Below are 16,141 nucleotides of genomic sequence, written 5' to 3' on the forward strand. Positions count from 1 at the left end.
TGGACTGTTAGGATGCCTTGAGGATCGAGTTTGGGAACTAGATCACAGGTTCTCAAACTCGGTCCTCAGGACCACAAACAGTGCATGTTTTCCAGGTCTCCTAACTGAATCACAAGTGAAATAATTATCTCCACCTGTGGATCTTTTAAAATATGTCAGTGAGTAATGACTACACCTGTACACCTGCTGTGTGACCTGGAAAAAGTGAACTGTGTGGGGTCCTGAGGACCGAGGGCCTAATTCAGACCCGGCCGCGAGCGCTATGCGCTCGCAACCGGGTCGATGGTGGGCCAGTGCGCATGCGCACGACGGAGCCGGCTCCATCGTGCGCATGCGCAAGGCCCGGATAGCGACGGGCACTCCGTCGCTTCGGGTCTCGCAACAAAGGGGGCGAGCTGTCGATGTTGAGCGACAGCTCGCCCCCTTTGGTGAGCGGGCCAGGGGAGTGGCTGCCCAAACGGAGGCATTCCCATGTGAACGCCTCCGTTTGGGGGTGGCCCCACTGACATCACGAGTGATGTCAGTGGGAGAGATTTCGGTTCTGTTGGAGCCGAAATCTCTCTGGGGCTTGCGGCAACGAGACCCTACCACAAGGGTCTCGTCGCAAGCCCGATGGCTGCGATGGTCTTGACCATCGCGACCATCTTCCTGGCCTCTCGCTATAGCTGTGGGTCACCCACAGCTATGCGAGTGGCCAGGAGGCCGTTCTAAAAAAAAAAAAAGACCGGCCCTGATTCAGAGCGAGCGCTCTGTCAGAGCGACCGGCTCTGAATCAGGCCCCGAGTTTGAGAACCACTGAATTAGGTGATAGCTGTAATCTGACTGGTTGCTATGGGCAACACCTCACTGTCTCCTATTTTAGAAGGTTTGCTAAATCCCCTTATTGTAGAATGTGATCTTTAAGATGCGATTTTAACTCTGATACCAAGTTTTATAGGCGCAACACGGCGCCATTAGTTTCTATACTGACATAATCACAGAAAAGAAATCTATCATTTGTCAGTGGCTGTTTTGATACAAAGCTAAAAGCCCCGTCTGCGCGAGAAGAAGCGTCACGCTGAGCGAGAAGATTCTATCACAGGAAGTTCAATTTTTTTCCTTGGCATGAACCCAGATGCCATCAGAACTAATTAAGAACAGAGCCAGGGTGGTGCGTGGTTCAGTCCCTGTGTTGTACAACAACAGAATAGGAAACCAGGGTTTTGTCTAATGAGAATAGTTTGTTTTCTAGCATCGGGCAAATATGTCAGTTACCTGGCACTGCAGCTAAGGGCGAGTGTGCTTGCTGCGAGGTAACAGGAATGTGACTTCACATACTTGTGTACACATTTATACGTAGCAAAGATATGTATGTTCCACTTGCAATGACGCATGCGATTTATTACTTTTTTTTGGAAGGTGTTCTTTTCTAGTCTGCATACTTGGGCTTGGCATGGAGACAGGTTTATAACTTCAGCTTACAATAAATTCCTTAAACATGTTGCAACAAAAAAAACTGTCGATAGGCAACATGTTGACATCCTTAGAATGTCAACATATTCACAATGTCGACAGCATAACTGTGAAATGTCAACATGCTGAGCATTCCGACCGTTAGGGTAAGGTGCCGCTGCGAGGGCTAGGCTGCAGGGGAGGGTGGGGTGGTGAAAGGGGGTTAGGCACTAGGAGGGTTAGGCTGCGGGGGGTGGGTGGTTAGGCTGCGGGGAAGGGGGGGTGTTTAGGAGTAGACAGTACAGGGAGGGTTAGGTTTCAGTATAAGGGGTAAAATACTCATCGGAATGCTTGAGCATTGAAGGTTCCCACCAGAAGTGAATGTCACATGGTCGTAGGGATGGCCATCAACTATTGATATTTTCAAAACATCAGTGGTTTACAGCCAATATCAGATAGTTTTGCCATCAATGGCAGAGAACCACCCAATATTTTTTATTCAAACTTGATGCCAGGACATGGAGCCTAGCTCCGCCCCCTGATGCATCGGTGAAGCCCCCCTCCCCTGGGTTCTGATTGGCCGGCAGCTCAGTATGTCATAGAGCAGGGACGACTATTGGTGGCTGAAACCATTGGTGGTTTCCCTTTGAATGGTTTTATACCATCAATGATAACTACAGATGGTAACATCGATGGTGACCCATCATTGGCCATCTTTACATGGTCAACAGGACCCGGAAGAAGACACTGGAGCTGCTTCCGAAGGCAGAAGGCAAGAATTATCACTACGACATTGCTGACCATTGTTTTAGTTGGTATCTGTACCAAAATTCAGCATGTAGTCAAAATGTCGATATTTACAATGTTGCCATTCATACCGTCTATATCAAAATCTTGACAGTTATGATATCAACGTTGTTGAAATATCGCCATTGATCATGTTGGCATCTGAAAAATATCAACGTGTCCACATGTGAAATGACGATATTTTACATGGACTAGCATGTGAGAGCTTGGCTAGGCACTAGGGGGAGGGTTAGAGTTAGGCTGCGGGAGCAGAGGTTAGGGCTAGGCACTAGGGGGAGGGTTGGAGTTAGGCAGCGTGAGCGGAGGTTAGGGCAAGGCACTAGGGGGAGGGTTAGAGTTAGGCTGCGTGAGCGGAGGTTAGGGCTAGGCACTAGGGAGAGGGTTAGAGTTAGGCTGTGGGAGGAGAGGTTAGGGCTAGGCACTAGGGGGAGGGTTAGAGTTAGGCTGCGTGAGCGGAGGTTAGGGCTAGGCACTAGGGGGAGGGTTAGAGTTAGGCTGCGTGAGCGGAGGTTAGGGTTAGGCACTAGGGGTAGGGTTAGAGTTAGGCTGTGGGAGGAGAGGTTAGGGCTAGGCACTAGGGGGAGGGTTAGAGTTAGGCTGCGTGAGTGGAGGTTAGGGTTAGGCACTAGGGGGAGGGTTAGAGTTAGGCTGTGGGAGGAGAGGTTAGGGCTAGGCACTACGGGGAGGGTTAGAGTTAGGCTGCGTGAGTGGAGGTTAGGGCTAGGCACTAGGGGGAGGGTTAGAGTTAGGCTGTGGGAGGAGAGGTTAGGGCAAGGCACTAGGGGGAGGGTTAGAGTTAGGCTGCGTGAGCGGAGGTTAGGGCTAGACACTAGGGGGATGGTTAGAATTAGGCTGTGGGAGCAGAGGTTAGGGCTAGGCACTAGGGGGAGGGTTAGAGTTAGGCTACATGAGCGGAGGTTAGGGTTAGGCACTAGGGGGAGGGTTAGAGTTAGGCTGCGTGAGCGGAGGTTAGGGCTAGGCACTAGGGGGAGGGTTAGAGTTAGGCTGCGTGAGTGTAGGTTAGGGCTAGGCACTAGGGGGAGGGTTAGAGTTAGGCTGCGTGAGCGGAGGTTAGGGTTAGGCACTAGGGGGAGGGTTAGAGTTTGGCTGCATGAGCGGAGGTTAGGGCTAGGCACTAGGGTGAAGGTTAGAGTTAGGCTGCGTGAGCGGAGGTTAGGGCTAGGCACTAGGGTGAGGGTTAGATTTAGGCTGCATGAGCGGAGGTTAGGGCTAGGCACTAGAGGGGAGGGTTAGATTTAGGCAGCGTGAGCGGAGGTTAGGGCTAGGCACTAGGGGGAGGGTTAGAGTTAGGCTGTGGGAGGAGAGGTCAGGGCTAGGCACTGGGGGAGGATTAGATTTAGGCTGTGGGAGTAGAGGTTAGGGCTAGGCACTAGTGGGAGGGTTAGAGTTAGGCTGCATGAGCGGAGGTTAGAGCTAGACACTAGGGGGATGGTTAGAATTAGGCTGTGGGAGCAGAGGTTAGGGCTAGGCACTAGGGGTAGGGTTAGAGTTAGGCTGCGTGAGCGGAGGTTAGGGCTAGACACTAGGGGGATGGTTAGAATTAGGCTGTGGGAGCGGAGGTTAGGGTTAGGCACTAAGGGCAGGGTTAGAGTTAGGCTGCGTGAGCGGAGGTTAGGGTTAGACACTAGGGGGAGGGTTAGATTTAGGCTGCGTGAGCGGAGCATAGGACTAGGCACTAAGGGGAGGGTTAGAGTTAGGCTGCATGAGAAGAGGTTAGGGCTAGGCACTAGGGGGAGGGTTAGAGTTAAGCTGCGGGAGTGGAGGTTAGGGCTAGGCACTAGAGGGAGGGTTAGACTTAGGCTGCGTGAGCGGAGAATAGGACTAGGCACTAAGGGGAGGGTTAGAGTTAGGCTGCATGAGAAGAGGTTAGGGCTAGGCACTAGGGGGAGGGTTAGAGTTAAGCTGCGGGAGCGGAGGTTAGGGCTAGGCACTAGAGGGAGGGTTAGATTTAGGCTGCAGGAGCGGAGGTTAAGGCTCGGCACAAGAGGGAGGGTTAGAGTTAGGCTGCGGGAGCGGAGGTTAGGGCTAGGAACTAGGGGGAGGTTTAGAGCTAGGCTGCGGAAGCAGAAGTTAGGGTTAGACACTAGGAGGATGGTTAGAATTAGGCTGTGGGAGCAGAGGTTAAAGCTAGGCACTAGTGGGAGAGTTAGATTTAGGCTGCGGAAACAGAGGTTACGGTTAGACACTAGAAGGATGGTTAGAATTAGGCTGTAGGTGTAGAGGTTAGGGTTAGGCACTAGGGGAAGGGTTAGAGTTAGGCTGTGAGAGTGGAAGTTAGGTTTAGGCACTAGGGGGAGGATTAGAGTTAGGCTGCGGGAGCGGAGGTTAGGGTTAGGCACTAAGGGGAGGGTTAGAGTTAGGCTGTGGGAGGAAAGGTTAAGATTAGGCACTAGGGGGAGGGTTAGAGTTAGGCTGTGGGAGGAGAGGTCAGGGCTAGGCACTGGGGGAGGATTAGATTTAGGCTGTGGGAGTAGAGGTTAGGGCTAGGCACTAATGGGAGGGTTAGAGTTAGGCTGCATGAGCGGAGGTTAGAGCTAGACACTAGGGGGATGGTTAGAATTAGGCTGTGGGAGCAGAGGTTAGGGCTAGGCACTAGGGGTAGGGTTAGAGTTAGGCTGCGTGAGCGGAGGTTAGGGCTAGACACTAGGGGGATGGTTAGAATTAGGCTGTGGGAGCGGAGGTTAGGGTTAGGCACTAAGGGCAGGGTTAGAGTTAGGCTGCGTGAGCGGAGGTTAGGGTTAGACACTAGGGGGAGGGTTAGATTTAGGCTGCGTGAGCGGAGCATAGGACTAGGCACTAAGGGGAGGGTTAGAGTTAGGCTGCATGAGAAGAGGTTAGGGCTAGGCACTAGGGGGAGGGTTAGAGTTAAGCTGCGGGAGTGGAGGTTAGGGCTAGGCACTAGAGGGAGGGTTAGACTTAGGCTGCGTGAGCGGAGAATAGGACTAGGCACTAAGGGGAGGGTTAGAGTTAGGCTGCATGAGAAGAGGTTAGGGCTAGGCACTAGGGGGAGGGTTAGAGTTAAGCTGCGGGAGCGGAGGTTAGGGCTAGGCACTAGAGGGAGGGTTAGATTTAGGCTGCAGGAGCGGAGGTTAAGGCTCGGCACAAGAGGGAGGGTTAGAGTTAGGCTGCGGGAGCGGAGGTTAGGGCTAGGAACTAGGGGGAGGTTTAGAGCTAGGCTGCGGAAGCAGAAGTTAGGGTTAGACACTAGGAGGATGGTTAGAATTAGGCTGTGGGAGCAGAGGTTAAAGCTAGGCACTAGTGGGAGAGTTAGATTTAGGCTGCGGAAACAGAGGTTACGGTTAGACACTAGAAGGATGGTTAGAATTAGGCTGTAGGTGTAGAGGTTAGGGTTAGGCACTAGGGGAAGGGTTAGAGTTAGGCTGTGAGAGTGGAAGTTAGGTTTAGGCACTAGGGGGAGGATTAGAGTTAGGCTGCGGGAGCGGAGGTTAGGGTTAGGCACTAAGGGGAGGGTTAGAGTTAGGCTGTGGGAGGAAAGGTTAAGATTAGGCACTAGGGGGAGGGTTAGAGTTAGGCTGTGGGAGGAAAGGTTAGGGCTAGGCACTGGGGGAGGATTAGATTTAGGCTGTGGGAGTAGAGGTTAGGGCTAGGCACTAGGGGGAGGGTTAGATTTAGGCTGCAGGAGCGGAGGTTAGGGCTAGACACTAGGGGGTGGTTAGAATTAGGCTGTGGGAGCGGAGGTTAAGGCTCGGCACTAGGGGGAGGGTTAGAGTTAGTCTGCGGGAGTGTAGGTTAGGGCTAGGCACTAGGGGGATGGTTAGATTTAGGCTGTGTGAGTGGAGGTTAGGGCTAGGCACCAGGGGAAGGGTTAGATTTAGGCTGCGTGAGCAGAGCATAGGACTAAGCACTAGGGGGAGGGTTAGATTTAGGTTGCAGAAGCAGAGGTCAAGTTTAGACACTAGGGAGATGGTTAGAATTAGGCCGTGGGAGCAGAGGTTAAGGCTCGGCACTAGGGGAAGGGTCAGATGTAGGCTGTGGAAGCAGAGGTTAGGGTAAGACACTAGGGGGGTGGTTAGAATTAGGCTGTGGGAACAGAGGTTAAGACTCAGGGCCTGATTCAGAGCCGCTCGTAAGCGGCCGCTCGTTCGCTCCGAGCGATGTTCGCACATCTGCGCATGCGTATGGGTCGTAATGCGCATGCGCCAACCAGTCATTGCGGTCGGAAATAAGCGTTCACAAAATAGCGAGTGCCTGCTAATTTGAGTGACAGGATGAGGCGTTTGTGGGTGGTAACAGGGGAAGGTGCTTGAAAACGGAGAGTGGTGATCCGAACGCAGGCGTGCCAAACGGTCAAAACGGGCATTTTAACGGTGTGCATAATTAACAAAGCAGCGTCATCGATCACGTGACTTGGTTGTTTCTTAGCCTGAACTGTTCGCATGATTGCGGTAGGAAAATCCTACCACAAGCACTGCGAGCAGTTCAGATGCCTTTTCGATGTACTCGATTAATCAAATAAATAGCGGAGATGACGTAGGATGTGAGCGGCCAGGGGGCGTCTTTGCAAAATAGTGAGCGCATGTTTCGTTCGCTCGCTCAGACATAGAGGCGTCAACAGATCGCAAAGAGCGAGCGCTCAATTTAAATAGACAGCCCCTTTTTCTGAACGAGCGAGCGCAAATAGCGTCCGGCTCTGAATCAGGCCCTCAGTACAAGAGGGAGGGTTAGAGTTAGGGTGCCGGAAGAGAGCTTAGGGTTAGACACTAGAGCAGGGGTGGGGAACCTTTTTTCTGGCGAGGTCCATTTTGATATATCTAACATTATTTGCGGGCCTGGTGCTGGCCACGCCCCCTCCATGCGATGTCACACAGGGGCAGGGCCACAATCACCGGTGATTACAGCAATGCCCGGAGCATCCTGAGGATGCTCCGGGAGCTGTAAGGGCAGCTGTGTGACCATCTGAAGCATCCTAAGGATGCTCCAGGCAGCACTGCTGCATAGAATCTGGGTGCAGGGTGCCATTCTAGGCCCCCTGCTAGCCAGATGACGTTAGCAGAAAAAAGCTCAGAGGGCCAGACCAAATGATTCCGGGGGCCTTATACGGCCTCTGGGCCTGAGGTTTCCCATCCCTGCACTAGAGGGAGGGTTAGAGTTAGGGTGCAGGAGGAGAGTTTAGGGTTATGCCCTAGAGGGAGGGTTACAGTTAGACTGCGTGAGCGGAGGTTATGGCTAGGCATTAGAGGGAGGGTTAGAGTTAGGCTGCGTGAGCGGAGGTTAGGGCTAGGCACTAGGGGGAAGGTTAGAGTTAGGCTGCGTGAGCGGAGGTTAGGGCTAGGCACTAGGGTGAGGGTTAGATTTAGGCTGCATGAGCGGAGGTTAGGGCTAGGCACTAGAGGGGAGGGTTAGATTTAGGCAGCGTGAGCGGAGGTTAGGGCTAGGCACTAGGGGGAGGGTTAGAGTTAGGCTGTGGGAGGAGAGGTCAGGGCTAGGCACTGGGGGGGATTAGATTTAGGCTGTGGGAGTAGAGGTTAGGGCTAGGCACTAGTGGGAGGGTTAGAGTTAGGCTGCATGAGCGGAGGTTAGGGCTAGACACTAGGGGGATGGTTAGAATTAGGCTGTGGGAGCAGAGGTTAGGGCTAGGCACTAGGGGTAGGGTTAGAGTTAGGCTGCGTGAGCGGAGGTTAGGGCTAGACACTAGGGGGATGGTTAGAATTAGGCTGTGGGAGCGGAGGTTAGGGTTAGGCACTAAGGGCAGGGTTAGAGTTAGGCTGCGTGAGCGGAGGTTAGGGCTAGGCACTAGAGGGAGGGTTAGACTTAGGCTGCGTGAGCGGAGAATAGGACTAGGCACTAAGGGGAGGGTTAGAGTTAGGCTGCATGAGAAGAGGTTAGGGCTAGGCACTAGGGGGAGGGTTAGAGTTAAGCTGCGGGAGCGGAGGTTAGGGCTAGGCACTAGAGGGAGGGTTAGATTTAGGCTGCAGGAGCGGAGGTTAAGGCTCGGCACAAGAGGGAGGGTTAGAGTTAGGCTGCGGGAGCGGAGGTTAGGGCTAGGAACTAGGGGGAGGTTTAGAGCTAGGCTGCGGAAGCAGAAGTTAGGGTTAGACACTAGGAGGATGGTTAGAATTAGGCTGTGGGAGCAGAGGTTAAAGCTAGGCACTAGTGGGAGAGTTAGATTTAGGCTGCGGAAACAGAGGTTACGGTTAGACACTAGAAGGATGGTTAGAATTAGGCTGTAGGTGTAGAGGTTAGGGTTAGGCACTAGGGGAAGGGTTAGAGTTAGGCTGTGAGAGTGGAAGTTAGGTTTAGGCACTAGGGGGAGGATTAGAGTTAGGCTGCGGGAGCGGAGGTTAGGGTTAGGCACTAAGGGGAGGGTTAGAGTTAGGCTGTGGGAGGAAAGGTTAAGATTAGGCACTAGGGGGAGGGTTAGAGTTAGGCTGTGGGAGGAGAGGTTAGGGCTAGGCACTGGGGGAGGATTAGATTTAGGCTGTGGGAGTAGAGGTTAGGGCTAGGCACTAGGGGGAGGGTTAGATTTAGGCTGCAGGAGCGGAGGTTAGGGCTAGACACTAGGGGGATGGTTAGAATTAGGCTGTGGGAGCGGAGGTTAAGGCTCGGCACTAGGGGGAGGGTTAGAGTTAGGCTGCGGGAGTGTAGGTTAGGGCTAGGCACTAGGGGGATGGTTAGATTTAGGCTGTGTGAGTGGAGGTTAGGGCTAGGCACCAGGGGAAGGGTTAGATTTAGGCTGCGTGAGCAGAGCATAGGACTAAGCACTAGGGGGAGGGTTAGATTTAGGTTGCAGAAGCAGAGGTCAAGTTTAGACACTAGGGAGATGGTTAGAATTAGGCCGTGGGAGCAGAGGTTAAGGCTCGGCACTAGGGGAAGGGTCAGATGTAGGCTGTGGAAGCAGAGGTTAGGGTAAGACACTAGGGGGGTGGTTAGAATTAGGCTGTGGGAACAGAGGTTAAGACTCAGGGCCTGATTCAGAGCCGCTCGTAAGCGGCCGCTCGTTCGCTCCGAGCGATGTTCGCACATCTGCGCAAGCGTATGGGTCGTAATGCGCATGCGCCAACCAGTCATTGCGGTCGGAAATAAGCGTTCACAAAATAGCGAGTGCCTGCTAATTTGAGTGACAGGATGAGGCGTTTGTGGGTGGTAACAGGGGAAGGTGCTTGAAAACGGAGAGTGGTGATCTGAACGCAGGCGTGCCAAACGGTCAAAACGGGCATTTTAACGGTGTGCATAATTAACAAAGCAGCGTCATCGATCACGTGACTTGGTTGTTTCTTAGCCTGAACTGTTCGCATGATTGCGGTAGGAAAATCCTACCACAAGCACTGCGAGCAGTTCAGATGCCTTTTCGATGTACTCGATTAATCAAATAAATAGCGGAGATGACGTAGGATGTGAGCGGCCAGGGGGCGTCTTTGCAAAATAGTGAGCGCATGTTTCGTTCGCTCGCTTAGACATAGAGGCGTCAACAGATCGCAAAGAGCGAGCGCTCAATTTAAATAGCCAGCCCCTTTTTCTGAACGAGCGAGCGCAAATAGCGTCCGGCTCTGAATCAGGCCCTCAGTACAAGAGGGAGGGTTAGAGTTAGGGTGCCGGAAGAGAGCTTAGGGTTAGACACTAGAGCAGGGGTGGGGAACCTTTTTTCTGGCGAGGTCCATTTTGATATATCTAACATTTGCGGGCCTGGTGCTGGCCACGCCCCCTCCATGCGATGTCACACAGGGGCAGGGCCACAATCACCGGTGATTACAGCAATGCCCGGAGCATCCTGAGGATGCTCCGGGAGCTGTAAGGGCAGCTGTGTGACCATCTGAAGCATCCTAAGGATGCTCCAGGCGGCACTGCTGCATAGAATCTGGGTGCAGGGTGCCATTCTAGGCCCCCTGCTAGCCAGATGACGTTAGCAGAAAAAAGCTCAGAGGGCCAGACCAAATGATTCCGGGGGCCTTATACGGCCTCTGGGCCTGAGGTTTCCCATCCCTGCACTAGAGGGAGGGTTAGAGTTAGGGTGCGGAAGGAGAGGTTAAGGTTAGTCACTAAGGGGATGGTTAGAGTTAGGGTGCAGGAGGAGAGTTTAGGGTTATGCCCTAGGGGGAGGGTTACAGTTAGACTGCGTGAGCGGAGGTTATGGCTAGGCATTAGAGGGAGGGTTAGATTTAGGCTGCGGGAGTGGAGGTTAGGGTTAGGCACTAGGGGGAGGGTTAGATTTAGACTACAGAAGCAGAGGTTAGGGTTAGACACTAGGGGAATGGTTAGAATTAGGCTGTGGGAGCGAAGGTTAAGGCTTGCCACTAGGGGGAGGGTTAGAGTTAGGCTGTGGGAGGAGAAGTTAGGGTTAGGCACTAGGAGGAGGGTTAGAGTTAGGCTGTGGGAGGAGAGGTTAGGATTAGGCACTAGGAGGAGGGTTAGAGTTAGGCTGTGGGAGGAGAGGTAAGGGTTAGGCACTAGGAGGAGGGTTAAAGTTACGCTGTGGGAGGAGAGATTAGGGTTAGGCACTAGGAGGAGGGTTAGAGTTAGGCTGTGGGAGGAGAGGTTAGGGTTAGGCACTAGGAAGAGGGTTAGAGTTAGGTTGTGGGAGGAGAGGTTAGGGTTAAGCACTAGGAGGAGGGTTAGAATTAGGCACTAGGAGGAGAGGTTAGGGTTAGGCACTAGGGGGAGGATTAGAGTTAGGTTGTGGGAGGAGAGGTTAGGGTTAGGCACTAAGGGGAGGGTCAGTTAGGATGTGGGAGGAGAGGTTAGAGCAAGGCACTAAGGGGAGGGTTAGAGTTAGGCTGTGGGAGGAGAGGTTAGGGCAAGGCACTAGGGGGAGGGTTAGAGTTAGGCTGTGGGAGGAGAGGTTAGGGTTAGGCACTATGGGGAGGATTAGAGTTAGGTTGTGGAGGTTAGGGTTAGGCACTAGGAGGAGGGTTAGAGTTAAGGTGCATACACACTAGACGATATGCTCCCTGAGCGATATCGTCTAGTGTGTCCCCGGCAGGCTGTGCTCAATGTCGTTCATGACATTGAGCACAGCCGCTGAACGATATCATTAGCGATATCGTTCAGCGCCGGGCTCTCTCACCCATTCCCTGACATGCAGCAACCTGACGAGGTCGTCAGGTTGGCCTGCATGTCAGCCCGATGAACGAGGATGATGAACGACCCGCGGGAACGCGCGTCGTCGTCATCGTTCATCTTTTTTGTGTTAAAAATGGACGATTAAGTGGACGACTGAACGATAACGATATCGTTATCGTTCAGTCGTCCACTTTAATCGCCCAGTGTGTACGCACCATTAGGCTGTGGGAGGAGAGGTTAGGGTTAGGCACTAGTGGGAGGATTAGTGGTTAGTCAAACTTACCACTGGGAGCGACATAGGATCTTCTGGAATTCAACCCTCCATTACCGCTGGACCCAGAAGACACCGCTGGAGCCTTCGGACCAGCCATACTAGGTCATCACTGGACCACCAGGAACGTTTCACCAACATTTCATCAGTATCGACCTGATAAATGTCAACGCGGTCAACTTTGACATGTCAACATTATTAATGTTGACACAATGAATGTCAACAAAATATAACACCCCAAAATTCAGTCTCTATCTTGTGTCTTGGTGATGTACCTATTATTTAGTAAATTAATGCATTTTGATGGACTATTGGTTCAGTCTACAAAATATCCGTCTCCACTCTGTAGGGATGACACGTCCACTTTAATCCGTGCAGTGAAGAGTCACATAGCACAGCACCTCTGCCCTTCTTGCTCCAGGTATTCAGCTACCGGTTTCATAAAAATGACACTCATCAGCCATAATTGAATCCATCAGCAGATGAAGTGTTTAGTGCAAGTAGGAGAGGTAAATGTTTGCAGGTGGAGCATGTGAGGAATGCCACATAATGGTAAAAGCATAGTGCTTTGCACTCTCCCCAAACTATACGCAGCTGTAGATTAATTGCAGCTTTAGGACATTCTCACTAATCCTCCGTAACAAATTTGACCCTTTTTGCTTCAAGACAGAATCTTCACTAACAATAACTTTAACTGATTCCATAATTATTTTCAGTGTTCTATCTTACGAGTTAAACTGTTCTGCAGAATCACAGCTAATTGAGTAGTCGTACCCTACTGAACATTTCCCATCAACTCACTTTGTAGGTATTTCTGGGAGCTGATGAAACAATTTCCAGGGTCGATTAACCCTTGGTTAGTAACTACAGATGCCCTAAAATGTTGCCAGTCCTGATCAATACCAGATGCAGATTGGAACTAGGGGTGTGCACCGGCCACTTTTCGCGTTTTGTGTTTTGGTTTTGGATCTGGATCTTTCTTCGTGTTTTGGATCTGGATTGGTTTTGCCAAAACCACCCTTCCGTGTTTTGTGTTCTGGGTTTTGTGTTTTGGATCTGTATTTTTTTGAAAAAAAGCATAAAAACAGTTAAAATCACAGAATTTGTGGGTTTTTCTGCTCCTATGCTATTATTAACCTCATTAACCTTAATTTCCACTTATTTCCAGTCTATTCTGAACACCTCACAATAGTGTTTTTATGTCCAAAAGGTTGCACAGAGGTAGCTGGATGACTATGCTAAGTGACACGAGTGGGCGGCACAAACTCGTGGCCCATCTAAGAGTGATACTGCAGTAGCAGTCAGGATGGCAGTTTGAAAAACTAGGCCCCAAACAGTACATAATGCAAAGAAAAAAAGAGGTGCAAGATGGAATTGTCCTTGGGCCCTCCCACCCACCCTTATGTTGTATAAACAGGACATGCACACTTTAACAAACCAATCATTTCAGCGCCAGGGTCTGCCACACGACTGTGGCTGAAATGATTGGTTCGTTTGGGCCCCCACAAAACAAGCTGGCAATTAATCTGTCCCTGCACAAACTGGCTCTACGGAGGCAAGATGTCGTCCTCATCCTCCTCATCCACTGATTCCTCATCCTCTTCAGTGCTGTGTACAACCTCATCCTCACAGAGTATTAATTCGTCCCCGCTGGAATCCACCACCACAGGTCCCTCTGTACGTTCTGGAGGCTGGTCTCCCTGGAAGAGTTGATAATTCATTTTTATGAACATCATCTTCTCCACATTTTGTGGAAGCAGCCTCCTACGCCTTTCGCTGACAAGGTTCCCGGCTGCACTAAACATTCTTTCGGAGTACACACTGGAGGGGGGGCAACTCAGGTAAAATAGAGCCAGTTTGTACAGGGGCCTCCAAATTGCCTCTTTTTCCTGCCAGTACAGGTACGGACTGTCTGACATGCCTACTTGGATGCTGTCACCGATGTAATCCTCCACCATTCTGCCAGTGGTGACAGTATCATATGCAGTGACAGTAGACTTGTCAGAAATTGTTGGCACGTCCTTCAGTCCGGACCAGATGTCCAAACCGGCCCTTGACTTATGACACAGGCGCACGGTTGGCGCTGCTGCTGTGTTGATGCACGTGCGGCTACTGTGCATACATTTCGCACACAAACAGAAAAAAAAGAATTGTTTATTTTTTGTGGAGTACACTTTGGGGGTCACACCACCCTTTAACAGACTTAAGGGACACAGGCGCACGCTTGGCGCTGTTCCTTTGTTGATGCACGTGCAGCCACAGTGCACACAATTCACAAACACAGAAAATTTTTTTTTATTTTGTTTGGAGTGCACTTTGGGGGTTACACCATCCTTTAACAGATGAGCCAGCCGGCCGTTTACTTATGACACAGGTGCACGCTTGGCGCTGCCCTGTTGATGCACGTGCGGCTACTGTGCACACAATTCACAAACACAAAAAAATATATATTTTTTTTTTGGAGTGCACTTTGGGGGTTACACTACCCTTTAACAAACGAGCCAGCCGGCCCTTTACTTATGACACAGGCGCACGCTTGGCGCTACTTTGTTGATGCACATGCGACCACAGTGCACACAATTCACAAACACAGAAAATAATTTTTTATTTTGTTTGAAGTGCACTTTGGGGGTTACAGCACCCTTTAACAGTCAAGCCAACCGGCCCTTTACTTATGACACAGGCGCACGCTTGACGCTACTTTGTTGATGCACGTGCGGCTACTGTGCACACAATTCACAAAGACAGAAAAAAAAGAAGAATTGTTTATTTTTTGTGGAGCGCACTTTGGGGGTTACACCGCCCTTTAACATACAGATGCACGCTTAGCGCTGCTGCTTTGCGGATGCAAGTGCGGCCACTGCGCATACATTTCACACACAAACACAGAAAAAAAGATTATTTTATTTTTGTTGGAGCGCACTTTGGGGGTTACACCACCCTTTAACAGACAGACGCACACTTGGCGCTGCTGCTTTGAGGATGCATGTACAGTGCACACAATTCACAAACACAGAAAAAAATAATATTTTTGGAATGCACTTTGGGGGTTACAGCACCCTTTAACGGATGAGCCAGCCGGCCCTTTACTTATGACACAGGCGCACGCTTGGCACTACTTTGTTGATGCACGTGCGGCTACTGCGCACACAATTCACAAACACAGAAAAAAAATATTTTTTTTGGACTTGGGGGGAGCACCCCTGATGGACAGAGCACCCCCTGGACAACACTACAGCACCCCTTTAGGACTGGGACACTGCACAGGACTTTGAAGTGGACACAGCCCCTATGACTGCACAACACAGTCCAGCCAGCCCCTATGGACTTTGGAGGAGTGGACACAGCCCCTATGGACAACAGCAGCACAGCGCAGCACAGCACAACACTACACTGCACTGCACAACACTACACTACACTACACAGCCCAGCCAGGCCTAACTCGCACCCTCCCTCTTCACTGTCCACAGCCGAGTGAGAAAATGGCGCCGACGCGGGTACCTTATATAGAATCCAAAACCCGCGAGACCCGGAAGGCGGGATGATGACGTTTTGCCTCGATTTCAGATCCGAGTCAGGTGGGAAAAGTCGAGCCTGACTCGGATCGGCCTCGGATCGGGGGGGCTCGGGGATGTTTGGATTTCAGAAATCCGAACCCGCTCACCCCTAATTGGAACAGAGCGTAAATGTGACAATTACCTTGTCTGAGTGTGTGATCGTCGTCTGACCACAGTAATGGTGCCGCGTTGGGTGCATAAGTGTATGGCTAATAGGTCCAGCAACTTAGTGTTTGGGCTGATTAAGCTGTGCATGGGCACACTAAAGTAGCTCCTACCCCCCTGGCAGAAATTACCAGCTTTTATGGCCTTACTATAGTCACTGAATGGGTTTTGCGGACGCATCTTGTGGGTTTTAGCGCTGCGCATGCTATGGCACTGTGCGTACGCAACTACAGGTCATGCTGACTTATACGCAACTCAGTTGCATTACTACTTGCGGCTGCAACTGGGGGCATTGACACATGAGCTACGTTCAGTGACGTCATGCCCCTGAAGTATAGGCTGGGCATAGTGTTTAGATCTGTTATCAGAAGTACATGGTGCACCAAGGATAGGGCTGGTGGAAGTGTGCACTGATTTTAAAGATGACGGGTACCAAACCAGGTGCAGGGAGGGGGGCGTACCGGCCACAGTGATCCATGCACTACAGCATACAGGGGAACATATACATTTAGGGGTCACTTTACTATGCAGTGTTAGGAGACAAAGTGAAAGGAGATAAGGTGCCAGCCAATCGGTATGCAGTGGGCAAGCCGGCGCACGTAATCCCTACAACCGGCTTCCCGACTGCTTTATCCTGGCGACGGTTAAATGCCAGGCGTCTAAATCTAGACGCCTGTCATTTTACCGACGCCGGGAGACCGAAGCCCAGCATCCCGATCGAAGTGATGCCGGGCATCGAGCGTGGACAGCCGTTATAGGTTTAGGGCTCCCGGGGTGGACTTAGGGTTAGGCACCCCCCCGGGAGTTTAGGGTTAGGCTAGGGGAAGGGAGGGTTAGGGTTAGTCACCCCCGGGGTATACTTAGGGTTAGG

The sequence above is a fragment of the Taudactylus pleione genome, unplaced genomic scaffold (genome assembly GCF_031769625.1).
Source record: "Taudactylus pleione unplaced genomic scaffold, aTauple2 ptg000070l, whole genome shotgun sequence".
Taxonomy (NCBI): Eukaryota; Metazoa; Chordata; class Amphibia; order Anura; family Myobatrachidae; genus Taudactylus; species Taudactylus pleione.